At 44.7% G+C, this 27,820-nt stretch overlaps 1 protein-coding gene across 3 annotated transcripts in view; it reads right to left on the reverse strand.

Annotated features, from left to right (window-relative positions):
- Window positions 1-27,820, reverse strand: part of USP3 (ubiquitin specific peptidase 3) — a 1,626,170-nt gene that overhangs the window by 881,895 nt on the left and 716,455 nt on the right. The gene's annotated exons all lie outside the window — the stretch shown is intronic.

Here is a 27,820-nt window from a genome sequence, read left to right on the forward strand (position 1 = left end):
ATACACACACTATATATATATATATATATATATATATATATATATATATATATATATATATATATATATATATATATGTGTGTATATATATATATATATATATATATATATATATATATATATATGAAAAAGAAAGAGAGCTATACATATTCATATATATATATATATATATATATATATATATATATATATATATATATACATGAACACAAACAAGGCATGGGAAATGACTTTGCACAAAGCACAAATGTGAGTCTTAACACAACAGGATAAAAGACTTTTACACAGTTAAAGGAAAACGCCACCCTAGAAGTAAAAAAATATGTTTTTTTTCAGTCTACCTTTGTTTCCAGACCGATTTTAACACCTCAAAATCACTCTAAGTGCTTTATTTGTAATTTCAGCATGTTTACCACAACATGGCTACCGACAGGAATTGATATCTCAACGTGACCTTCTCCTTCAACTCTTTCTCTTTCCCATAAAGCATTTCAAGTCTTTTTTCTATGACTCATGCCAGACATAAGGAAGTAACTGTGAATTCCCATGTCATTGACATATAATTTGAAGGTGTGACCCACTGTCAGTTTGTACTCCTTCTGTAAGAGGGCTGCTTCTTTTCTGTTGCTAATCACCCTAATTTATGTTTTGCTTAGGGCTTGCTTTACACTATACTTTGAAGTTATCCAGTTGCAGGCAGAGAAGTAGCTAAATTGGAGGCTTTTGTTCTCAGTGTTCTTTTGTAGTCCAACCTGAATTGACAGTCCCTACCCCCACACTACTGCAGAGGTGTTAAAATTGCACCTGACAGCTAGAATACAAAGAAAGGGAATTCCTTCCCCTCTGCCTGCAGTAAGAATTATTTATGTAATCAGTTTGCCAGCAGCAGAAAGATTTATTTAAACAATTTCAATTTAATTTTTTCATAAGTACGTTTCAGAAAATTCTTGATTAGTTCAGTGTGTTTTATTAATAGTGACTTTTGATTTACCCCTAATTATGTCTACAAAACATTATGTAACTTATTTTTTGCTTTCCCATTTCCTTCTGAGGAACAGCTGTCTTGTGACAAGCAGTTTCTGTAATTTACTGACATTCGACTTAGCTCCATATTTTTTTAAATTAAGCGAAACAGTAATTTGCAAACCTGACTCCATGATACTGGCACAGTAAAAGAATGTACTGAAAACTCACTGTATTCTGCAGTCCATGCCATGCAGTGAAAGACTTATTTTTTTGGGAGAGTGGCTACTGTATATTTTGGGAAATCAAGTATCACTCACATTATGCATATAACTGATGCATTTTTTTAACTTACTATCATCATCTCAAATTCCAAAGAAAACTATTTAGCAAATCTCTATTCCTTTATCTGCATTAGTAATTTTCCTTTGACCCACTCCTGCCTTTGTGCATATTTTCAATCATAATGTTAAACTGCTCATCTATTGGGTTGTTAATGTGCAACCGACACACTACTCAGCCAAAGAAAGTTCTTGATATTGTCACATTACAAGTTATGCTATGGTGTCTCTAAAACTAAGAAGGAAATACATAAGACATGCAACACATAGTTCTCAAAGTCAGTGTGCTAAACAGTCACAGCCCTTAAGGCCAAACACAATGCCAGACACACTTGTTATAGGTGACTCCATAGTCAGACACACTGACGTCCCACTCACCAGACTGAACAAGGAAAAGATCACAGTAAGCTGCCTGTCAGGCGCTAGAATCCACCACATAACACAAGCACTCAGGTCACTCCACAGCAAGTACAAGTATGACTCAGTCATTGTCCATGCCGGTGTGAATGACCTGAGACGTACCTCCCTGGACTACATGAAAAGAGACATAGAGGAGCTCTCAGATTATGTAGCCCAGGCCGGTATGACCCTGACCCTGAGCAGTATCCTACCCTCACCAAGAATGATGCCACAATACAGAGACAAAAGGATCAGCTTTAATAATTGGCTTAATTACTGGTGTCATTCTAAGGGGATCCAATGTCTGTCTGCCTGGGATGATACGCTTGACAAGCCACGCTGCTTCGCAAGGGACGGCTTGCACCTGTCACCCCTGGGCTTCCGGATATTGGCAAAGGCTCTTGCCACCCCCATAGTGCCTTTCTTAGGCAAGGCTCAAATGATAAACCTACCGCCCTAGAAAACAAAAATGGAGAAAAACTAAGGGTAATACTGCTCAACCAAGTCTAAACCTCAAGATGCACGCCCTCGAAGCCCTCCTCAGTATGGAGAACATTGATGTCTGTGCTGTGACTGAAACCTGGTTCAAGGCTCCTGAGAGCACCCCAGCACTATCAGGTTATACCTCATATCATGCGTTCCGGCCCCAAAATCCGGACCGAACCACAAAAGGAGGGGGAGTATCCATATTCATAAAGGATACCCACACCTCCAGGTTAGTGGCAACGCACGAAGCATCGGAGACCATCCAGGTGCAATTAACCATAGGTAAAACTGCCCTACATTTTGTAACATGCTACAGATCACCTTCTCAAACTCAGGAAACCCACACAGCCTTCCTGAAGACACTGGAGAGTATGAATGCCTCTCCAAACACCATCATATTGGGTGACTTCAACTACTCAAACATAGACTGGGAACATTACTCAAGCCCCAACACCCTAGCCCAAAGGTTCCTTGAGTTCATAAACTCAAATGCTATGGAACAACTAGTCACCATTCCCACAAGAGGAGAAAATATACTAGACCTGATCATCACAAACATGGGGACAAAATGCTCCACACTGGAAGTATATCCCTCATTGGTGAGATCAGACCATAAATGAATCTCACTGGAGATCCACATCCCGCCCCCACCCCCAGCAAAAAAGACCACAGTGAAGAACTTCTCAAAAGCAAACTTCACACTTCTTAAGACTGGAGTGGTATCCTTCAAGGCGTCCGAGCCAGTGGAAACCACAACCCAACGCTGCTGAAACCCTTACAAATGTCTTCTACGAGCACCTCCAGGAATGTATGGATCAAGCAATCCCTAATAAAATCAAGACCCTTTCCACCAAAGGCAGGCACCCGGTCTGGTGGACTCCAGCCATAAACAAACTCTACAACAAGAGGAGAAAGCTACTACATGACAGAGCAAAATCCCTAAATGGGAAGGCATCTCTGATCAATACTAGCAAAAAACTACGATCACTCATAAAATCATCCAAGGCCAACTTTAAGAGAAAAATCGCTAATGACACAAAAAACAATCATAAAGCCTTCTTTAGCTATGTTAGAAACCTGGGTGGAAACTCCCAGATATGCTCAGAATTAGTCCAAAATGATAAAAATCACTGAACCCACAGACATTGGCAACATACTCGCAGACAGGTTCAGTGCAAATCCCAAAAGGAGAAATATCTATCCCACCAGAGTCTAGCCTCCCAAACATCTCAGATGCCCAGGTGAGAGCTGCTCTCTCTAAAGCAAAAACACAGCATCAATGGGATCGGACGGTGTCCCCGGCTGTGTGCTACCGAACTCAATGAGGAACTAAACCCACACATAAGGCTGCTGTTTAATCTTAGCCTTACTACAGGATACACTCCAAAGAATGGCGACGGCAACTGTGGTCCCACTCCACAAAGGCGGTGCTTCTACGGACCCTGGAAATTACCGCCCATAAGCTTGATGAGCCTTGTCTGCAAAGCTATGGAGAGGATCATAATGGAACTCATAAATAAAGACATTGGGGACCTACAGACACTGGATCCTACCCAATTTGGCTTTGTCAAGGGCAGATCCTGCCTCTTGAACTTGGTCGACTTTTTCGAAACAGTCACTAAGGCCATTGATGAGGGTAAGGCAGTTCACACAGCCTACCTTGACCTAGCAAAAGCAATCGACACAATACCCCACTCGGGCATCATAGAAAAGCTCACCAGCTTAGATGTAAACCCATATGTCACAAGATGGGTTGCAAACTGGCTCAAGGACAGAACACACAGGGTTAGAGTTGATGGTGCCAGTCAGACTCTAAGCCGGTCACGAGCGGTGTCCCACAGGGCTCAGTCCTGGGCCCCCTCTTGTTCAGCATTTATTTTTCTGAAGTGCAGGCAAACATAGGGGATTGTGGCTGACAAAATTTGCAGATGACTGCAAACTGGGCACCATAATTGACACTCCATCAGACACAGACATACTCCAGAAAGGTCTCATAGAAATGGATAACTGGTGCCAGAGCCATGGCCTTAAGCTAAATGCCAAAAAATGTATAGTCATACCCTTTGGGAAAAACAAGGTAACTCCTAATTATCACATAGGTGGTAATCCATTAAACACGGAAGAAGTTATCAGGGACCTGGGGACCCAAGTTGACAGTAACCTCTCTTTTGACACTCACATTGCCAAAGTGGTTAAGAAGACCTTCTACATTGCCCACCTGATCATGAAGGGATTCACATCCAGATCAGGAGAGGTCATTGTACCCCTGTACTCTTCACTTATCAGACCAATGATTGAGTATAATGCCCCATTCGGAATGTACCTTACCCGACACCTGCAGCAGTTGGAAAGACCCCAAAAGTTCCTCATCAAAAGGATAAAGGGGCTCAAACATATGTCATACGATGGCCGACTGAAGAAACTCCAGCTCTATTCAGTCGCATACCGTCTGCTCAGAGGTGATCTGTGCCTGACATACAAGGCCATGTCCAACCCGGAATTAATGGACATGCTCCACCTCAAAAAATCCAAATTCACCAGAGCCACGAGAGCAAGAGACTTAAACCTCAACACGGATATAAATAGGACGTGCTGGAGGGACAGATTCATCACCCAGAGACTCCCTACACTGTGGAACAGAATCCCAGTCCATGTGAGGCAGAGCCCCTCACTGACTCTGTTCAAGAGAAATCTTGACGAGTGGATGGGAGATCGTAGGTTTACCCCGGGAATCATCTCTGTATCACTGCTGGACAGAGGCACAGCAAACTAATGGGTACAGTATTCTCATCCTAAGGGGTGGTGAAAGCCACACACACTCTGGCTAGGCTTATAAATGCCCTAGGGCAGATAGCCTAGTATGAACCTATGAACCTAAATCTGTGAATTTTGCATGAGACATCAGTTAGGAGGCTTACAACCTTCAGTAACATGAGGACAGCAGCATCCAATTCTCAGCTGTACTAACTAAACTTTGGAATCATAGAAAAGCTCAGTAAGCTAGGCACCAACCCCTATATCACTAGGTGGGTTGCAAACTGGCTCACAGATGTAACCCATAGAAATCAGAACGTGTATTAATTCATTCAGTGAGTCATTTTTATTTATTTAGCTGGAAGTATCCAACTGGGAAGAATCTACTTTCCCTGGAGTCATGAGGAGAAAAGCTCTCAATGTGACTCTTTTTATACAAAGAGCACAGTACAGTACAAAGCAATAAATCAATAACGCAAAGTAAATACAAGCATTTATGCGAACTAGTGTAGTATATAAGGGTGTATAAGGGAGGTAGATAGATACTGTAGAACACTGCAGTGGTGGTGCTGCGGTAGCATTGTCGCCTCACAGAAAAACGGTGTTCTGTTCGATTCTCAGCTAGAGCGTCTTCTGTGTGGAGACATGCATGAATGAGTGTACCTTCGTTGAAGGTTGTGCGTCAGGGCTGGCAACTCGACATGTAAAAATCTACTGCCAATCATTAGCGGACCGGAGTTCCGCTGTGGCGACCCCTAACCGGAAAAAGCCGAAAGACACAAAGTACAGTTGTGTACACTTACCATAAATGTAGATGTCCGAGTGTCTTCACTGTTGCAGTCATGACTGTAGGGTTCTCCCCTGCCGGCAGGCAGTCCTCGGTCGGCCAGAATCCCAAAGTCTGGGTCAAGTCGGCTGCTCAGCCATGCTCCCTGACGTCAGAGCGCCAGGAGTACAAAGCTGACAGCCGACGCCATGTTCTCCAGTTTTTCTTGACCCAGATGTCAGGTGTTCCAAAATGAGTAAGATCCCATACCCTTTGCAAATACACCTCAGAAGAAGGGTGAAGAAGGGAACCACACAAAAGAAAAAATAAGAGGGGACAGGAGGGAGGGTAACCCAGACTGCAACAGTGAAGACACTCGAACATCTACATTTATGGTAAGTGTATACAACTGTACTATGTTCATCGTGTTTCACTGTTGCAGTCATGACTGTAGGGTTGAATCCCAAAGCAGAATAAAAGGGAGGTGGTCAAAGTAGAGGAGGCGGCTAAAAGGCCCTGCAAGACTGCAGAAGCAAAGCCTGCCCTAGACTTAGAGTAGAGAGGTAGATTGTAGTGCTTAGAAAAAGTATGCACTGAACTCCAAGTTGCAGCTTCCAAAACGTCTTTGGTAGGAACTCCCCTGAGGAAGGCAGCTGAAGTGGCAGCAGCTCTGGTAGAATGAGTCCTTATACTCCCTGGGATTTGCTTTCCATGGTATGAATAGCAAAATCTGATTCCATGAGCAATCCATTTAGAAATGGTCTGTTTTGAAATGGCTTTACCTTGGGAACTTGAAGCATAAGAAACAAACAATTGCTCTGATTTCCTGATGTCCTTGGTTCTGTCCAGGTAAAAACGTAGTTGTCTGTGTACATCCAAGGAATGCAAGATCCTTTCCCCCTTATTTTGAGGAGTGGGGAAAAAAGCTGGCAAGTGAATAGTTTGATTTAAAGCCACTTTGGAAACCACCTTAGGCATGAAAGTAGGATTAGTCCTTAAAGACACCCTGTCTTGATGAAAAATAATATAAGGTTCCACAGCCATGAGAGCTTGCAACTCCAAAACTCTCCTGGCAGAGGTCAGAGCTAACAGGATGGCTGTCTTCCAAGATAAAAACTTGATGTCAGATGTGGCAGCAGGCTCAAAAGGAGGTAAGGTGAGTTTTTCCAAAACATAGTTGAGATCCCAAGCAGGAATGGGTGGAGATCTAGGGGGCCTTAAGTTCTTAGCTCCTCTGAGAAACTGTCTCATGAGCAGGTGGGAAAAGATTGGAGGGTCTGTATTATAATAAGCAGAAATAGCAGACACATGTATCTTTATGGAAGAGAAAGAAAGACCCTTATGTAAGAGGTCTGTCAGGTAAAGTAAAATCAGAGGAATGTTAGGAATAAGAGGATCTGAATCCTGAGCCTGCATCCAGGAGCAAAATCTTTTCCATTTTCCTGCATAAGATTTTCTAGTGCTAGGACGTCTGGCTTCTAAAATGACATCCATAACCTGCTTGGGTAGGAGAGAATGAATCATAGACAGTACAGTTTTGTACCTACCATAAATGTAGATGTCCGATAGGCATGCATCTGCAGTCCTTACAAATGGGTTGTCCTGTCGTCAGGCAGCCCTTCGGTCGGCCGGATTCCAAAGTCTGGGTCTGGCCTCGGCTGGTGTCACACTTCACCCGACGTCATAGCGGCAGTTCTTCGGGTATAAAGGCATCAGCCGACGCCATTTTCCTCAGTGTTTCTTGCCCCAGATGCCAGGAGCCCTCTAGGAAGGCTAAATTTGGATAAATGCAAATGGTTCCAAATAGTAGAGAGCAAACAAAAAATAAGCATGCATGTACATATATACAAACAAATACACCATAATAGATTCCCCCAGCTAGCTACAAGATGGGCAAATACCCTAGGAGTACCACAGAGGGGAAGGAGGGTGGGCAATCCTGACTGCAGATGCATGCCTATCGGACATCTACATTTATGGTAGGTACAAAACTGTACTATGTCCTTCAAGGATGCATCTGCAGTCCTTACAAATGGGTAGAATACCATAGCCAAACTGGGGGAGGAGGAGAAATAAGATTATGGTGTAGTTAAGATCCCTTGCAAAACAGCAGTGGCAAAACCTGCTTGGGATCTGGAGTAAAAAGGTAAATTATAATGCTTGGCAAATGTATGCACGGAGCTCCAAGTAGCAGCCTCTAAAATGTCCTTGGTAGCCACTCCTCGTAAGAAAGCTGTGGTAGTGGCTGTAGCCCTTGTAGAGTGAGGCCTGATGTTTTCTGGAGTTTTCTTCCCATGGTAGGAGTAACAAAATCTAATGCAATTTCCTATCCACTTAGAGATTGTCTGTTTTGAAATTGCTTTTCCTTCCATTCCTGTCGCATATGCTACCAGTAGCTGGTCAGTCTTTCTATTGCTCTTGGTCCTGTCCAGGTAGTAGCGTAATTGTCTATGTACATCCAAGGTATGCAACAGTCTTTCTCCCCTGTTCTGTGGGTTGGGGAAGAAAGTTGGTAGGTGGATAGCTTGATTTATAGATACCCTGGAGACCACCTTTGGCATAAAAGAAGGATTAGTTCTCATGGACACTATCTTGATGGAAGATCAGGAAGGGCTGTACTGCCATTAATGCCTGTAGCTCAGATACCCTTCTTGCTGAAGTGATTGCAAGCAGGAAAGCAGTTTTCCATGATAAGTACTGTAATTCTGCTGTTGCTGCTGGCTCGAAAGGAGGGAGTGTCAACTTTTCTAGCACAAAGTTCAAGTCCCATGCTGGCAATGGTGGCTTTCTAGGTGGCTTTACATTTTTAATCCCTCTCAGAAACTGCCTGAGCAGAGGATGTGAGAAGACTGGAGGATCCAAGTTGTATTCTGCTGAAATAGCTGATGCATGAATCTTTATGGAAGAACAGGACAGGCCGTTGTGGAAGAGCTCTGCCAAGTATTCCAGGATGTTAGCTATGTTTACCAGTGACACATTCTCTCCTTTTGCAGTACTCCACATGAGATATCTTTTCCATTTTGCTGAATAATTTTTTCTTGTTGAGGGTCTGCGAGCCTCCAACATAATGTCTTTTACCCTTTGAGATAAATCTGGCTTATTTGGTCTTATGCAATGTTCCAGGCAGCCAGCTGCAGTGTTTTCAGGTTTGGATGCAGGGTTTTGAAGTTGTTCTGTGTTAACAGCAAGGGAACTAGGGGCAGAGGCCATATTTGTTCCCGAGACATGCTCCTCAGTAATGGGTACCAATGTTACCTTGGCCAGACTGGAGCTATCAGGATGATCCTTGGACGGTCCTTCTTTGATCTTCAATAGCACCTTGTGCATCAAAGGAAGAGGTGGGAATGCATATGCTGTCAGGTTTTTCCAACTGAAAGATAGGGAGTCCACTTTCCAAGCAAGTGGGTGGTACGTCCTTGTGCAGAATTTTTTCAGTTGGTGATTGTGTGGGGATGCAAATAAGTCTATTTCTGGTAGTCCCCATTTCCCTGTAATGGTTTTGAAGATGTCCGGATGCAGCATCCATTCGTGGGCATCCGTGGTAGTTCTGCTTAGGATGTCTGCTAGTATATTTTCTTTTCCTGGCACAAAAATTGCTTGAAGCTGAATGTTGAAGCTCAGTGCCACATTCCAGAGGTCCATTGCCATCCGGCATAGAGGGTATGAATGTGTGCCTCCCTGTTTGTTGATGTACCACATAACTGTGGTGTTGTCCGTCCTTATCAGCAGTTGACCCTGTCGAAGAAATGGTCTGAATGCCTGAATTGCCAGTTTTACTGCCAGCATTTCCTTTTGATTTATGTGTAGGTGCAGCTGGTCTTGAGTCCATAAGCCTTGTATGCACTTGTCCAGCATGTGCGCCCCCCAACCAAGGTCTGAGGCGTCTGTTGTGATGGTCTGGCTTGGTTGAGTGCTGTGGAAGGGCAGTCCCTTGTTTGATTGACAAGCCTGAGCCGACCATTGGAATTCTTGTTTCAGGCATGGAATTATTGGAATCTGGGTTTCTAGGCTGTGCTTGTGCTGAGACCATAAATTCCTTAGGTACCACTGTAACTTCCTCATATGTAGTCTGGCATGTGGAATCAATATTATGCAGGATGCCATGTAACCGAGAGCTTGCAGGACTTTTCTTGCTGTTAGCTGGTTCTGCTTTGTTAATACCATGAAGTAGAGAGGGAGTTGCTCCTGTTTTTCTACTGTCAGGAATGCCATTTGTTTTGATGTGTCCAAATCTGCACCCAAGAAGGTTATCCTTTGGGATGGTATCAGCCTTGACTTTTTTATATTGACTGTGTATCCCAGGGCTTGTAGTAGATGAATGACCCTTTCCAAATCTTTTGTTAATTTGTTTTTGTTGTCCGCTTGTAACAGGCAGTCGTCCAGGTAAGGATAAATTTGAATTCCCTGAAGCCTGCAATGAGCAATTACTGATGCCAGGCATTTCGTGAATACTCTCGGCAGTAGATAAGCCAAAGGGCAATGCTGAGAATTGATAATGCTCTGATCCTGCAAGAAATCTGAGGTATCTTCTGCAATTTGGTCGTATGGGGACGTGCAGGTATGCCTCCTTGAGATCTAGAGTTACCAGCCAAGACTCCTTGCCCAGCATGGGAAGAAGCTGCTGTAGGGTCAGCATTTTGAATTTTGGAACAATGAGGTATGTGTTTAAAGCGGACAGGTCGAGAATAGGTCTCCATTGGTTTTCTTTTCTTGGTACCAGGAAGAGTCTGGAGTAAAATCCTTGTCCTTGTTCCATAGATGGTACCCTTTCTATAGCTCTCATCCTTAGTACGTGAGTTTTTTGTTCTAGAGCTTCTGTCTTCTGATTTGGAGGTAGGTTTGGCATTCCTCTCTTCCTTGGTAGAGTATGGAAGTGAAACCTGTAACCTTGGTCTATTGTCTGTAAAATCCATTTGTCTCCTGTGATGTAATGCCAGTTTACTGAAAATAAGGCTAGCTTCCCGCCTAAGGGTGCTTCTAGTTGTTCCCTGGTAGGCGGTGCCAGAGCCAAGTCACTGTGATTGTCCTGTGGAAGTGGTGGTGGCTGGATCTGTGGCTGTACCTCGCTGGTTGTTAGCCTGCCACTGACGTCCCCTGTAGGCACCTCTGGATTGACCCCTGCCTCTTGAGCGCCTATTCCTGCCTCTCGGAGCTCGGAGGTGTCTGGAAAGGACCAATTCTTGGAAGGCCAGTTCCTGCTAAACCTTGGAGGTTGGACCTGCAAGAAATCCTTGACTGTCTGAACAGATTTTGCTTTCTCTTCCACCTTCTTCAGCACCTGCTGCGCAGGGGAGCCAAACAAATTGAGCTTATCCATGGGAGCATCTAGGAGCTTTGATTTAACATGGTCTGGTAAGGACTGCTCTTTCAACCATGCATGTCTTCTGATCACTGTGCCAGTCATGGCTGATCTAAAGGAAGCCTCCAGTGCATCATAGCCGCATTTTAAGGAATGATTACTGACCTGCTGAATGTTATGTACCATTTCCTGTACAGATTTTTTGTCTAATGGTTCATCCGAGGACAGTTTTTTTTTTTTTTTTTTAGTTAATTGGTCTAACAAATTCCTGATACTGAATCATGTGGAATTGACAGTTCAAGGCCCTAGCTGAAAGAGTAGCAGAAGTGTAAACTTTTTTACCCCATCTCTCTAAGGCCCTAGATTCCCTTTCAGAGGGGAAGGGGTTTTTGGTAGAAGAAGCTGCTACAGCCTTGGGTCCCTGGGAGATAGTTTCGGGATCTGCAAAAGGGGCCTTATACAAATGATAATGTGTGTCCGGAACCCTGTAGTACCTATCGGGCTTAGCAGGGGCCGGAGGAAGAGAATCAGGAGCAGTACAAGCATCATTAAAAGCATCATCCACCACAGTAAGTACTGGAGGAATGGCTAAAGGCCTATGCTGTGGCAAATGCAAAAAGGTTCTAAGCCTTTTCCTAGAGTCTGAAAAATCCTGGCCCTGGCATTGAAATTGTTCCCTCATATCATGCAAGGTTTCCCCAAAAGAAAATTCCTCAGGCGGAGAGACAGAAGGAATGGAGTCTTCTGCATCAGAGTCCTCATAAGGAGAAAAGGGGCCCTCTGGAGGGTTTGAATTATCTGACTCATCAGAGGATCCATCTGAAGAAACTGGCTCAGGGGGCTCTACTCTAGTCCTCTTCTCTGGAGGTGGGTGAGAGGCCCTGTCTGGATGTGGTTGGGATCCCCGGATCAAAGAAATGAGATCCTCTGCTAGACTAAGCATTTGTGAACTGGAACTAGGCCTGTGAGAGGGGGTCTTAGCAGGCACCGATTTGGTAGATTTTGCTGCTTTAGCCCTGGCAAAGGCCTTAATAGACATGGATGCAGGAGGCCTAGCAGCTCCACGTGCAGGGGTAGAAATATCCAAAGGGATAGTATCAGATAAATCCTGCGAACCTGCAAGAGCAGGTGGGATTTCAGTAGCAGATTCAGCCAGGTTGGATGAGGCCTCGGTAAGTGGCAAGCTTTCGGCCGAAGGAAGAACCGTGGACTCGGTTTCAGACGAAACCGAGACACTCGCGGTTGGCTTAACCGCGGTTTCGGCCGAAACCGCGGACCGCGAGTGTCGGTCCTTTTCCTTGCGTTTTTAGAAATTTGCGTAGTCTGAGTATCCGACGGCATAATCTAAGCAAAATCGGAGCCGAAAAACTCTTCAGCAAATTCCGACCGACGTCTAAGCGTCCGTCGGTTGAAAGAAGCACAGGCTAGACAAGCTGCTACGTCGTGGTCTGGGCCTAAACAAGGTAAGCAGTAAGAGTGGAAATCTTTATGAGGTATTTGTTTCCCACAAGTTAAACAGTTATTCACTTTTTCTGACATCGGCTGAGGCAAGAAAGAGTCCCCAACGGGGTACTTAGCTTTTTAGAAGTCTTCGGTACTTGTAGAAGTAATCTCTGGTTCTGACCGACCGGCACTTGCGAACAGCTTTTGCTTCGGGCGCCACGCGGCAAGAAAGACTGGGGAAAATGGCGTCGGCTGATGCCTTTATACCCGAAGAAATGCCGCTATGACGTCAGGTGAAGTGCGACACCAGCCGAGGCCAGACCCAGACTTTGGAATCCGGCCGACCGAAGGGCTGCCTGATGACAGGACAACCCATTTGTAAGGACTGCAGATGCATCCTTGAAGGACATCCTGGATTAACCAGGCCGCCAGGCTGAGAGTTTTGACATGGGGGTGCAGAACCTGACCCTGGTGTTGGGACAAAAGGTTCGGAGTCTGTGGTAAAACCCAAGGGGGCTCCAGAGAAAGGTTTTTCAGTGTTGGGTACCAAAACTGCAGAGGCCAATTTGGGGCCAGCAAGATTATCATCTTGGGCTTGTCCTGTTTGATCTTTAATAACACCCGTGGAAGAAGAGGTAGAGGCGGGAAGGCATACCCAGAGAGGTTTCTCCAACTGAATGATAGTGCATCCACTTTCCAAGCTAGTTCGTGGAATGTCCTGGTGCAAAAAATCTGTAGTTGATGACTGAGGTGGGATGCAAAGAGGTCTATGTGAGGACATCCCCAGACTGCTGTAATCATCTTGAATATTTCGGTGTCCAGCATCCATTTGTGTGGGTCCGACAGGTTTCTGCTCAGACTGTCTGCCAGGAAGTTTTGCTTCCCTGGTAGAAACTGAGCTAGAAGGTCCAGTTTGCAAGCTAGAGCTGTGTTCCATAGATTCATGGCTAGTCTGCAAAGGGGATAGGAATGAGATCCCCCTTGCTTGTTTATGTACCACATAACTGTGGTGTTGTCTGTCCGTATCAGTAGTTGTCCTGGTTGTAGAAGATTCCTGAAGGCCAAGAGAGCGTTCTGAACGGCTAACATTTCCTTTAAATTGATATGCAGGTGCTTCCGATCCTTTGTCCAAAGGCCCTGCAGACAGTTGCCCTGAAAATGGGCTCCCCATGCATAATCTGAAGTGTCCGTGGTTAGTATCTGAGTGGCTGGAGGCAGACTGAAGGGTTTTCCTTTGTTTAGAGTACATGCCTTGGACCACCAAAGGAATTCCTTTTGAAGACAAGGCAGGACAGTGATCTGTATGTCTAAACTGTGGCAATGCCGAGACCATACACTTTTTAGGTACCACTGTATTTTCCTCATATGTAGTCTTGCATATGGTACGACAAGGATGCAGGAGGCCATGTAACCCAAAGCCTGCAGGAATTTCCTTGCAGATAGCTGAGTTAATGTTGCCAAGGTTTTGAAAGTTGAAGCCAGCTGTAATTGTTTTTCGTATGTCAGAAATGCCATCTGGGTTGTTCTGTTTAGAAGAGCACCCAGAAAAGTTATCTGTTGTGAGGGTGTCAAATTTGACTTTTTTATGTTTACAGTGAATCCCAGGAACTTGAGAAGATTCTGAACAAATTCTAGATGCTGGAGTAAGACATCCTTGCTGTCTGCCTGAATAACACAGTCGTCCAGATAAGGGTAAATTTGAATTCCCATGAATCTGCAATAAGCCACTACTGGAGCCAGGCATTTGGTGAAGACCCTGGGTGCAGTAGACAATCCAAAGGGCAGCACAGAGAATTGATAGTGCCTTGATCCGGCCTTGAACCCGAGGTATTTTCTAAATTCCTGCCTGATGGGAATGTGTAAATATGCCTCCTTTAAATCCAAAGTTACCATCCAGGCATTTTTGGTGAGCATTGGAAGTAGCTGCTGTAGAGTAAGCATCTTGAATTTTGGTATCTCGAGAAAAGTGTTCAAGACTGACAGATCCAGAATGGGCCTCCATGAATTTTGCTTTCTGGGGACTAGAAAGAGCCTTGAGTAAAAACCTTGTCCCATCTCTGAAAGTGGAACCAGCTCTATGGCTTTCATAGCCAAGAGAGCTTCCACCTGGTTTAAGGCCTCTAACCATTGATGTTTTGGAAGATCTGGCCATCCGCTTGGTCTTGGTAGGGTATGAAAATGGAATTTGTAACCTCTTGAAACCACATCCAGAACCCACTTGTCTTGGGTTATACGAGTCCAATTTAGGTGAAAAAGAGAAAGTTTTCCTCCGAGAGGGGCTTCCAGGCAAGAAGTTCCTGCAGCCCAACAGAGGGAGTCATTGAGTCTGTTTTCTATGAGCTTGCGACCTGTCCTCTCCCCCCCCTAGGGGTGGAAGCAGTCCACTGTCTTGGTCTATAAGAGGCTTGCGTTTGAGGCCTTCCTCGGGAGAGTCTGTATCTATCCCTCTGAGGCCTGTCTGAATTGGGAAAGGACCAATTTTTTGCAGGCCAATTCCTACTAAATCTGGGTGGCTGTACTTGTAAGAAATCTTTAACCGTTTGCATGGATTTTGCCTTGTCCTCCATCTTCTTTATCACCTCTTCAGCTTTAGATCCAAACAAAACATTATGCTGAACTGGAGCATCCAATAATTTAGCTTTTACTTGATCTGGCAAGTTTTGTTCCTTTAACCACGCATGCCTTCTAATGACTGTGCCAGAGGCAGCAGCCCTAACAAGAAGCCTCCAAGGCATCAAATCCACAGTGTAAACCATGCTTCCCAACTTGTTCAGTGGCATGCATTAAGTCATGTAATTCCTTATCATCTGCACAGGCGGAAATGGAAGTTAGCTTTTGTTTTAAAACAGACAGAAGAAATTGCTGGTATTTCAGCATATGAAACTGACAGTTTAAAGCCCTAATAGATAAAGTAGCAGAAGTGTACACTTTTTTGCCCCATCTTTTTAAAGATCTGGAATCCTTCTCAGTGGGAATGGGGTTTTTAGCAGAAGCGGCCTTAACCCCCTTAGGACCCTGAAAAATGGTTTCAGGATCAGCAGTAGGATTCTTGCATAAAAACTGGTGGGAATCAGGAACCCTATAATATCTGTCTGGCTTAACAGGAGCAGGAGGAAGAGAGTCAGGAGTTAAGTTAGCCTCCGAAAAAGCATCATCCACAATATCCAAAATAGGAGGAATAGCCAGGGGTCTATGTTGGGGAAGAAGAAGAAAATCCCTTGGTCTTTTCTTAGATTCCGAGTACTCCTGTCCTTCCCAGTGAAAATGTTCCCTCATTTCATGCAAAGTTTCCCCAAAAGAGAAATCCTCAGGGGAGAAGCTGAAGGAATGGATTCCTCAGCATCAGAATCCTCATAAGGAGAGAAAGAATATTCCTGGTCAGAAGAAGAAAAGTACAGTTTTGTACCTACCATAAATGTAGATGTCCAATAGGTATGCATCTGCAGTCATAACATATGGGTTGTCCTGCCTCAGGCAGCACTTCGGTCGGCCGGATTCCAAAGTCTGGGTCTGGCCTCGGCTGATGTTGCACTTTCCCCGACGTCAGAGTGTCTGGGGTATAAAAGCATCAGCCGACGCCATTTTCCTCAGTTTTTCTTGCCCCAGATGCCAGGTGCCCTCTAGGAAGGCTAAATTTGGATAAAGGCTGAAAAGTTCCAAACATTTGCAAATTATATACATATATAAACAAACAAACAAATACACCATAACAGATTCCCCCAGCTAGCTGAAAGAGGGGTAAGCACCCTAGGAATACCACAGAGGGGAAGGAGGGTGGGTAATCCTGACTGCAGATGCATACCTATCGGACATCTACATTTATGGTAGGTACAAAACTGTACTATGTCCTTCAAGGATGCATCTGCAGTCATAACATATGGGTAGAATACCATAGCCAATCTGGGGGAGGAGGTACTAAGAGAATTATGGGGTAGTTAAGATCCCCTGCAGTACTGCAGTTGCAAACCCTGCTCGGGATCTGGAGTATAAAGGTAGATTGTAATGCTTGGCAAATGTATGCACGGAGCTCCAAGTAGCAGCTTCTAAAATGTCCTTGGTAGCCACCCCTCGTAGGAAAGCTGTAGTGGTGGCTGTGGCCCTTGTGGAGTGAGGCCTGATATTTTCAGGAACTGTCTTTCCATGAAAGGAGTAGCAAAAACGAATGCAATTTCCTATCCATTTTGAAATTGTCTGTTTGGAAATTGCTCTTCCTTGCACCCCAGTTGCATATGCTACAAAAAGTTGATCAGTTTTTCTGTTAGTTTTAGTTCTGTCCAAATAGTAGCGTAGTTGTCTGTGTATATCCAAGGTGTGCAAAAGCTTTTCCCCTTTGTTCTGTGGTTTAGGGAAGAACGTAGGCAAGTGAATAGCTTGGTTCAAGGATACCCTAGATACCACCTTTGGCATGAAAGTAGGATTGGTTCTCAGTGACACTCTATCCTGGTGAAAGATAAGAAAAGGCTGCACTGCCATTAATGCCTGTAACTCAGATACTCTTCTTGCTGAAGTGATTGCCAGAAGGAATGCAGTTTTCCAAGATAAAAACTGGAGGTCTGCTGATGCTGCTGGTTCAAAAGGAGGTAGTGTCAGTTTTTCCAGCACAAAATTGAGATACCATGCAGGTAGGGGGGGTCTTCTTGGAGGTTTAACATTTTTGATCCCTCTCAAAAATTGTCTGAGAAGAGGGTCTGAGAAGGTAGGTGGATCCATATTGTATTCTGCTGAAATTGCTGAAGCATGAATCTTAATGGATGAATAAGACAGGCCATTGTGGAACAATTCTGCTAAGTATTCTAGGATGTGTGCTAGGTTTGCCACTGTGACATCTGTGCCCTTTGATGTGCTCCAAATGAGAAATCTCTTCCATTTAGCTGAGTATGTCTTTCTTGTGGAAGGTCTGCGAGCCTCCAGGATAATGTCCTTCACCCTCCGAGATAAAACGGTTTGGTTGGGCTTTAAGGAATTTTCCAGGCAGTTAGCTGCAATGTTTTCAAGTTGGGATGCAGGGTCTTGAAATTTTTCTGCGTTAGAAGAAGAGGCCATGAGTTTGCCTGAGACATGCTTCTCAATAGCGGGTACCAATGTTGTCTTGGCCAGTCCGGAGCTATTAGTATGACTTTTGGCTGTTCCTCCCTGATCTTCAGTAGAACCTTGTACATCAATGGGAGAGGTGGAAAGGCATATACTGTTAGGGCATTCCAACTGAAAGAGAGAGAGTCCACCCTCCAGGCTTGTGGGTGGTATGTCCTTGAGCAGAATTTCTTCAGTTGGTGGTTGAGTGGGGAGGCAAACAGATCTATCTCTGGGATTCCCCATTTCTTTATGAGTTTGAAGATGTCTGGATGCAGCATCCATTCGTGTGCATCCATGGTAGTTCTGCTTAAGCTGTCTGCTAGTGTATTCTCTTTTCCTGGTACGAATTTGGCCTGCAGCTGGATATTGAGATTCAGGCATAGGTTCCACAGATTCATAGCCATCCGGCATAGAGGGTAGGAATGAGTGCCTCCCTGTTTGTTTATGTACCACATGACCGTGGTGTTGTCTGTCCGCATTAACAGATGCCCTTGCTGGAGGAAGGGTCTGAATGCCTCGATTGCATGCCTTACTGCCAGCATTTCCTTTTGGTTTATGTGCATGCTTAGCTGCCCTTGAGGCCATAGGCCTTGGATACTTTTGTCCTCCATGTGTGCTCCCCATCCTCGGTCTGAGGCGTCCGTGGTGATGGTCTGCCTTGTTTTTGGTTTGTTGAAAGGCAACCCTCTGTTGGACTGGCAGGCCTGAGCCCACCACAGGAATTCCTTTTGAAGCCATGGAATGATTTGTATCATGGTTTCTAGACTGTGACTGTGTTGAGACCATACATTCCTTAGGTACCATTGTAATTTCCTCATATGCAACCTGGCCTGCGGAATTAAAATTATGCAGGATGCCATGTAACCCAGGGCCTGCAGGACTTTCTTTGCAGTAAGCTGAGTTTGTCTTGTCAGAGCCATGAAGTAATCTGGCAGTTGTTTTTGTTTTTCTTCTGTGAGAAAAGCCATCTGAGTGATTGTGTCCAGATCTGCACCCAAAAAGGTTATCCTTTGGGATGGTACTAGTCTTGACTTTTGGATGTTGACTGTATATCCCAAGGTTTGTAGCAGGTGTATGGCATAGGCCAAGTCCTTTAACAATGTTTTCTTGTTGTCCGCTTGTATTAGGCAGTTGTCCAGGTATGGATAAATTTGAATTCCCTGAAGTCTGCAGTGTGCAATTACTGATGCCAGGCATTTCGTGAATACTCTGGGCGCAGTAGATAAGCCAAAGGGCAATGCTGAGAATTGATAATGCTCTGATCCTGCAAGAAATCTGAGGGGTCTTCTGCAATCTGCTCGGATAGGGACGTGCAGGTATGCCTCCTTGAGATCTAGAGTCACCAGCCAAGACTCCTTGCCCAACATGGGAAGAAGTTGCTGTAGGGTCAGCATTTTGAATTTTGGCACAATGAGATAAGTGTTCAGTGCGGACAGGTCGAGTATAGGCCTCCATTGGTTTTCTTTTCTTGGCACAAGAATAGTCTGGAGTAAAATCCTTGGCCTTGTTCTGTAGATGGTACCCTTTCTATAGCTTTCATCTGAAGTAACTTGCTGATTTGTCTTAAAGCCTCTGCCTTCTGGTTTGGTGGAAGGTTTGGCATTCCGCCTCTTTTTGGTAAAGTATGGAAGTGAAACCTGTATCCTTTGTCTATTATTTGCAATGTCCATGTATCCTTTGTAATGCAATGCCAGTTTTTCGAGAATAAAGCCAGCTTTCCGCCCAAGGGTGCTTCCAGTTGATCCCTGGTAGGCGGAATCAGAGTCAAGTCATTGGGTCTGTCCTGTAGTAGTGGCAGTAGTTGTAGCTGTTGCACTACTCCTCTGGTTGGCAGGCTGCCACTGACGGCCTCTGTAGGGGCCCTTGGATTGACCTCTGCCTCTAGGGTGCCTGTTTCTGCCTCTCTGTGCTCTGGAGGAGTCTGGAAACGACCAATTCTTTGTAGGCCAGTTTCTGCTGAACCTCGGAGGTTGAACTTGCAGGAAATCTTTATCTGTTTGCACAGATTTTGCTTTTTCTTCAACCTTCTTTAGAATCTCCTGTGCAGGGGAGCCAAATAAATGTTGTTTCTCCATTGGAGCATCAAGGAGTTTAGCCTTGACATGGTCTGGCAAAGATTGCTCCTTCAGCCAGGCATGCCTACGAATTACTGCCCCAGTCATAGCTGATCTAAATGAAGCCTCCAGTGCATCATAGCCACATTTTAAGAAATGATTACTGACCTGTTGTGAGTTGTGTACCAAATCCTGAAGGGATTTACGGTCTAAGGGTTCAGGTGAAGAAAGTTTCTTATTTAGCTGATCTAACAAAAATTCTTGGTACTGTATCATATGGAATTGACAGTTTAATGCCCTGGCAGAAAGAGTAGCAGATGTATAAACCTTTTTCCCCATCTCTAATGCTCTAGACTCTCTTTCAGAGGGTAGGGGATTTTGGCAGTAGCGCTGCAACCCCTTTAGGGCCCTGAGAAATGGTTTCTGGGTCTGCAGCATGGGCTTTATACAGGTGGAAGTGAGAATCCGGGACCCTGTAATATCTGTCAGGTTTGGCGGGGGCCGGAGGAAGTGAATCAGGTGCAGTACTGACATCATTGTACACATCATCAATTACAGTTAGAACCGGAGGTATAGCTAAGGGCCTATGCTGGGGCAAATGCAAAAGGTCCTTAATCTTTTTCTAGAATCAGAGAAATCCTGACCCTGCCATTGAAAGTGTTCTCTCATGGAGTGTAAAGTCTCCCCAAAGGAAAATTCTTCGGGGGGGAGGCCGAAGGGATAGATTCTTCTGCATCTGAATCCTCATAAGGCGAGTAGGCCCCTTCCTGGTGGTCTGACAAATCAGATCCATCCGTGGAGTAATCTGAGGAGTGAGGTTCAGAGGGGTCAGTCCTGGGTCTTTTGTCTGGAGGAGGTTGGGAGGCCCTGTCTGGGTGAGGTTGGGAACCCCTAATTAAGGAGATAAGGTCCTCAGCAAGACTGAGGATCTGAGAACTAGAGAAAGGCCTCTGGGATGTAGATTTGGCAGGCAAAGCTTTTGAAAGTTTGGCAGCTTTAGCCCTGGAGAAGGCCTTAATAGACATAGAAGCTGGGGGCCTAGCTGCCCCACGTGCAGGGGTAGAAATGTCCAAAGGTATGGTGTCGGACAAATCCTGAACACTAGCTTCGGTAGGTAGTTCTGAAGCCGACTCAGCCAGGGCCTCTCTGGCCTCGGTGGTCGGAGGTATGGTTTCGGTAGTAGGAATAGCCGTGGACTCGGTTTCAGCCAAAACAGAGACACTCGCGGTAGGCCTAGCCGTGGTTTCAGCCGAAACCGCGGGCCGCGAGTGTCGGTCCTTTTCCTTGCGTTTTTTGACCATATGCGAAGTCGGAGTCTCCGACGGCATTTTATAAGCAAAAGCGGTTCCAAAAAACTCTTCTGCAAACTCCGACCGACGTCTAAGAGTCCGTCGGTTGAAGAAGGCACAGGCTAAACAAGCTGATACGTCGTGGTCTGGGCCTAAGCAAGGAAGGCAGTAAGAATGGAAATCCTCATGAGGTATTTGTTTCCCACAAGTTAAACAATTATTTACTTTGTCTGACATCGGCTGAGGCAAGAAAGAGTCCCCAACGGGGTACTTGGCTTTTTTCGAAGTCTTTGGTAGCTGAAATCTCTGGATCTGACCGAACGGCACTTGCGAACAGCTTCTGCTTCGGGCACCGCGCGGCAAGAAAGACTGAGGAAAATGGCGTCAGCTGATGCTTTTATACCCCAGACACTCTGATGTCGGGGAAAGTGCGACATCAGCCGAGGCCAGACCCAGACTTTGGAATCCGGCCGACCGAAGGGCTGCCCGAGGCAGGACAACCCATATGTTATGACTGCAGATGCATCCTTGAAGGACATCTGAAGAAACAGAAGTCTGATCAGAGGAGTCATAATACACTTCCTGCCTTGGCCTTTTATCTGGAGGGGGATGTGAACCCCTAATCATAGTAAGTAAGACCTCCGCCATCTTAAGTAACTGTTTCTGAGACTTGGGTACCAGATCAGAAGAGGCCTGTGCTACAGTCTTTACCTTTGTCTTTGGCTTTGCCTTTATTAGAAGCTGAGTAGGCCTGAAAACCCCTTTGGAAGCCGGTACCTGCACAGCAGCTCTGGACCCATCCGAAGGAGCATTGTCCGAAGGTCCTGCAACAGAAATATTCAAAGGCCTAGTTGGCTCCTCATGGGAGTCCGTTTCGGCTATCGGTTCCGAAATGATCGACAACAAGGGCTGCAAAAGCGCCTCACTGATGACGGCCGAACCTGAAGCTGGCTCTGCTTGTACAATATCGTCTGATTTGGACCTCGGAGGCCTATCTTTATCCTTGCGTCATTTGTGAACTCCGGTAGCCGGAACCGTATCCGACGCCATTTTGTAATTAAAACACCTACCGAAGTAATGAAATGCAAAATCGTACCTTCGTTTAATCGTACGTTGATTGAATCTAGCACAAAACTGACAACTAGCTACGTCGTGGTCAGGGCCTAAGCAAGGAATATAGTAAGAATGAAAATCCTTATGAGGTATTTGCTTCCCACATGAAATACAATTATTAACTTTTTCTGAAATCGGACTGGAGCAAGAAAAAAGTTTCAACGGGTACTTAGCTTTGAGTAGGAGAAGAAAGTCTTCGGACTGAAGTACGTTTAGAAAAAATTGTCAGGAGTCAGCCGACCGGCACCTGCGAACTGCTATCACCGCACGGCAAGAAAGACTGGAGAACATGGCGTCGGCTGTCAGCTTTGTACTCCTGGCGCTCTGATGTCAGGGAGCATGGCTGAGCAGCCGACGCCGGACCCAGACTTTGGGATTCTGGCTGACCGAGGACTGCCTGCCGGCAGGGGAGAACCCTATAGTCATGACTGCAACAGTGAAACACGATGAACATCAACAAGATAGATACTGTAGAACAAGTTTACGAAAAGGCCCAGTATGAGTAAATCAAGATTGTGGAAAAACAGAAACATTTGGTGAGGATGCTGATTTATACAGACAATAAGAACCTTTGAATGTTTAGTGGTATGTTCATATAAACATTAAGGATCTAGATAAGGAGACTGAAAGAAGAGGCTGCCATGGCTTAGTCTGCAGCTCACAACTTGCCAGATTCCTCTCTCTAATTTGTTTTGATTTCCTTGATGAGACTATGCTAACTTTTTTGAGCACCCTACATTTAACTCAAAAGTAAAGGAAAAAGTGCAGCACAAGAAAAATACAACATTCAAACAAGGGAAGGAAGCTAATATGGTAAATAAAGTTTAGAAAGAGCAAGAAACTTCGGACAACATACTAATACGACCGAACCCAGAGTCCGCCTTGCAAAACCAGGAAACGCCCTTACATAAATATTTGCAAACCTCCTTTTACCAGGACACCATTAGAGGTTCATCACCAGGAGAATCCAGGGCCTCAAAAATCAACCATAGACAGATAGGCTTAAAAGCCCTATTTCTCAACAGATGCAGCAAATTTAATGGCTGATAAATTCAGGTCTGAACTTACCCTGCTTTCCTCGCCCAGACACCTCTCAGGAAATACCACCAACTACAGGTCCCTCAGCTATCAGTAAGGAACATGTCCTCAATGCGTTCTTCAAAGCCAAAGCACTGCAACAATTGTACCTGAATGCCAAGTGCTACTGTTATGCCTCTGATAAGGGAGTGCCATCCCTGGACTTGGGAAACTACCGATCCATAAGCTTAACTAATCTCATACGTACAGCCATGGAAAGAATAATCACTGACACAATAAACAACAACAGAAAACCTTCTAGCCTTCTATACAACCCAGTTTGGTTTGTTCAAGTGCAGGACATACCTACTTAACCTGGTGGATTTTTTTGGAGTAGGTCACCAAAGCAATGGATGAGGGCAAAATGGTGCATACTGTCTCCTTGACTTGGCCAAAGCATTCAACACAGCTCCCCTTTGTAGACATGCTTATGAAACTAGGTATAGACCTCCTATGTGACTCACTGGGTACCCATCAGGCTCACAGATAGGACAAAGTCAGGACAGCTGAGTCTATATCCACAAAAAAGCCAGCCGCTAGTGGAATTTTCCAGGGCTCACTGCTGGGGCCACTTCTTTTTTGATGTCTACTTCTCTGAAGTCAAGGACTATATCAAAGGCTTCTGGCTGACCAAGTTTGGAGATGATTACAAACTAAGCAGAATCATAGAATCAACCAATGACACAAATATCCCATAGGAAAGCCAGACACATGCTAATCAGTGGTGCATGAATCACAGTCTAAAACACAATAAAACTGCAGAATAGTATCTTTCAGAAAGACGACCAGCCCTGGAAATTACTACATTGATAATACACCCCTAACAGTTAACACTCTGGTCAGGGATTTGGGAATACATATAGACAGTGACTAGGCCTTTGACTACCATGTGTCTGACTGTAGTACGAAATTCATTCTGTGTTGCTCAACCTGTATGCTCGAGTATGCTATCCAGGTCCAAAGATATCACTGGTCCAATAAGAGCGGAGTACAGCGGAACTATCAGTGAGTACTTGAGTAGGCACATGCAACATCTGAAGCATCCTCAGAAGTTCCTTTCAAAAAGAATATATGATGTAGAAAACATGTCATATGCAGACCACCTCCAAGCCTTTTCCCTGTACTTGGTGTCCTACACATTGGTGAGGGGTGATGCATGCCTGACCTCCAAAGCGGTCTCTGATCCAGCCGTTATGGACCTTTTGCACATATATAAAACAAATAGCATCAGAAACACCTGATGTAGGGTCCTGAACCTAGTCTGCAACTTAAATAAGACATGTTGGAGGGACAGGTACATGTCTCAAGACTACCCTTATCAGGAATAGGCTTCCCATCCATGTGAAGCAGAGCTCCTGCTTGCACGTAGTCTTGGACAACTTGGGTCAGTGGATGGATAATTGTCAATTTAACTCTGGTCTGCTACCTATATCCCTATTAGAAAGAGGAAGCTTGTAAGTGCTTGAATACTCACTTCCAAGTTATAATCTCTGTAAAAGGAGTTATATTATAACCTGGCAAACATATTTTGGAATCATAGTTTAGCTTAAAAAGACCTTTCAGGATAGTTAGACGAGTAATCACCTATGAACCTGTGTTGCCTTCTCAGTAACTACTGATGAACATAAAGTTTGTGTTAAAGGTCTATCAATGGCAGGTGGAGTAATCCAAAATGGCAGAAGGAGTTACAAATATAAGTTTCTAACCTGATGAATCAACAGTATACATATGTCAAAACAGTATTTGTGTGTTTAACCAGAAATCTGCATACTTCATAAGTAATGGCCATACTCTGCTAACATGCTTCTGACCTAGTCAAGAACATGTACTGATAGAAAAAGTGGGGAGAAATGTTTATTTATTTTACTTTTGTTTACCGAGACAGTCCGACTGGAACTAGGTCCATTTACAGCGGAGGCCCGGGGAGAAAAGCTCCACAACAAACAATTTTATACAGTGGTATATATACAATCAAAAGATATTTCATACAATAGTTCTTTCCAGGCAGGCTTACATTACACATAGTGGACCCTGGATGTCGGTATTTGGGAAAGAAAAAAAAAATCAAGTACTTATGAACATGCTGGGAATGGCGGAAGAGTCTGCAGCAGTACATGATTTGTATTAATATTATCAAAATATACAAATAAACTAACAACAAAATGAAGGGATTTATCCCCAACAGTGCAGGAACTTAAAATGGTTGATTTATGGTCCAGACACTATAATCAGAAGTATAATTCCTCATCTGTGGTAGAGTCTTTATTGTGTGGCCTTCATTACGTGGGTGTACTATGATTGACTATAGGCATAGCACTCTGGTGCATACAGGGACACAGAAAAGAACAGCAAAGTAGAATATTTCATAAAGAACCTGAAAGCTCTATAAACATCACCCCAGCAGCACTGCATACTGGTGCTGATCGTACCATCATGTACCACTACTAGCCAAGACTGTGCGGATCATAGCACATGGAAAGTTTTGGAAAAAAGCATCAAGACATTTATACCAGATAAATCCCCTAAGCAGATAAAAAAAACAAAACAAACAACAAAAAAGTATCAAGACAGTTATACAGGAGACATCATCTAAGCAGCTGCAACCAGGACACTACAGAGATCTGAAAATTTCAGCCATTAGAAATAAAGAATTTTAGTCCACTGGAGGATGGCTTCATCATGACACACAGACTAATGCAAAACATCTTATTCTATCAACATGAACTCGGGCAGGAACGTGCAGCACCATCAGGCACCCTATTCAAACAAAGCCTGAGTACCGGCTTCGGTCCTAGCCAAGTGGAGGACAGCTACTTTCATTCCTTTGCACAAAGGTGGAGTGCACACTGACCAGGAAATTATAGACCCATCAGCCTAACTAGCCTGATCTGCAAAGCCATGGAGCTCATTACCAAGGAAGTACAGTTTTGTACCTACCATAAATGTAGATGTCCGATAGATATGCAACTGCGGTCATAACATATGGGTTGTCCTGCCTCAGGCAGCCCTCGGTCGGCCGAATTCCAAAGTCTGGGTCCAGCGTCGGCTGGTGTCGCCTCCTCTCCGACGTCACAACGGCTGGAGTATAAAGGCATCGGCCGACGCCATCTTCTTCAGTGTTTCTTGCCCCAGATGTCAGGTGCCCACTTAGGAAGGCTAAATTTTGTAAATGGATAAAAAATAATCCCAAGCATGCACAACAGTAATAAACAGATACACCATAGGAGATACCCCCAGCTAAAGGGAAGAGGGGTAGTGACCCAAAAAGAAGGATACAGAGGGGTAGGAGGGTGGGAAAATCCGACTGCAGTTGCATATCTATCGGACATCTACATTTATGGTAGGTACAAAACTGTACTATGTCCTTCAAGAATGCAACTGCAGTCATAACATATGGGTTGAATACCATAGCCAAGCTGGGGGTGGAAGGAACTATGATAAGGATGGTGTGTAGCTATAATCCCCTGCAGGACTGCCGAAGCAAAACCTGCTCGGGATCTGGAGTATAATGGTAGAGTGGTAGTGCTTGGTAAATGTATGCACGGAGCTCCATGTAGCAGCCTCTAAAATGTCCTTTGTTGCCACTCCTCTTAGGAAAGCTGTGGAAGTGGCTATAGCTCTGGTGGAGTGTGGCCTAATATTGGCTGGCACACCTTTTCCATGAAAAGAATAGCAAAATCTGATGCAATGTCCAATCCATTTTGAAATTGTTTGTTTGGAGATTGCCTTTTCCTGTACTCCAGCATCATAAGCTACAAACAGCTGGTCAGACATTCTGGTGGTCTTAGTTCTGTCCAAGTAGTAGCGTAGTTGTCTGTGTATGTCCAAAGTATGCAGTAGTTTTCCCCCCCTATTTTGAGGATTGGGGAAGAATGTAGGCAGATGAATTGCTTGATTTAGAGACACCCTGGAAATAACTTTTGGCATGAATGTAGGATTTGTTCTTAGGGAGACTCTGTCTTGATGAAAAATGAGGAAGGGGGGCAATGCCATGAGTGCCTGTATCTCCGAAACTCTTCTTGCAGAAGTGACTGCCAATAAGAAGGCCATCTTCCATGAAAGGAATTGCATTTCTGAGGATGCTGCTGGCTCAAAGGGAGGAAGAGTTAGTTTTTCCAACACATAGCTGAGGTCCCATGCAGGTACTGGTTGTTTTCTGGGAGGTTTGATATTCTTTATCCCTCTTAAAAACTGTCTTAGCAGAGGATGCGAAAACACTGGAGGGTCACAGTTGTATTTTGCTGAGATTGCTGAGGCATGAATCTTTATTGAGGAGTATGAGAGCCCAGTATGAAACAGCTCTGCCAAGTATTCCAATATCTGAGGAATACTCAGTAGTTCTGTGTCCTGACCCTTTTTGGCATTCCAGATGCTGAATCTTTTCCACTTGGCTGAATAGGTTTTTCTGGTGGAAGGTCTGCGTGCTTCCAGCAAGATCTCTTGAACAGATTTGGAAAGAGAGCTAGGTGTTGAAGTCATGGAAGTCTCCAGGCTGTCAGATGCAATGTTTTCAGGTCTTGATGTACAGTCCTGTAATTGTGTTGCGTTAGGAGCAGGGGCCATAGGGTCAGAGGCCATGGTTTGGTCCGAGTTATGGTCAATAGCAGAGGGTACCAATGTTGCCTCGGCCAGTCTGGTGCTATCAAGATGCCTGTTGGTTGTTCTGCCTTTATTTTCAGTATCACCTTTGTCAGCAAAGGCTGAGGGGGGATGCATAAATTTTTAGAGAATTCCAGCTGAAGGAGAAGGCATCCGTCTTCCAA

The sequence above is a fragment of the Protopterus annectens genome, chromosome 7.part0 (genome assembly GCF_019279795.1).
Source record: "Protopterus annectens isolate FY-2018-M chromosome 7.part0, PAN1.0, whole genome shotgun sequence".
In the NCBI taxonomy this organism is placed as follows: domain Eukaryota; kingdom Metazoa; phylum Chordata; order Ceratodontiformes; family Protopteridae; genus Protopterus; species Protopterus annectens.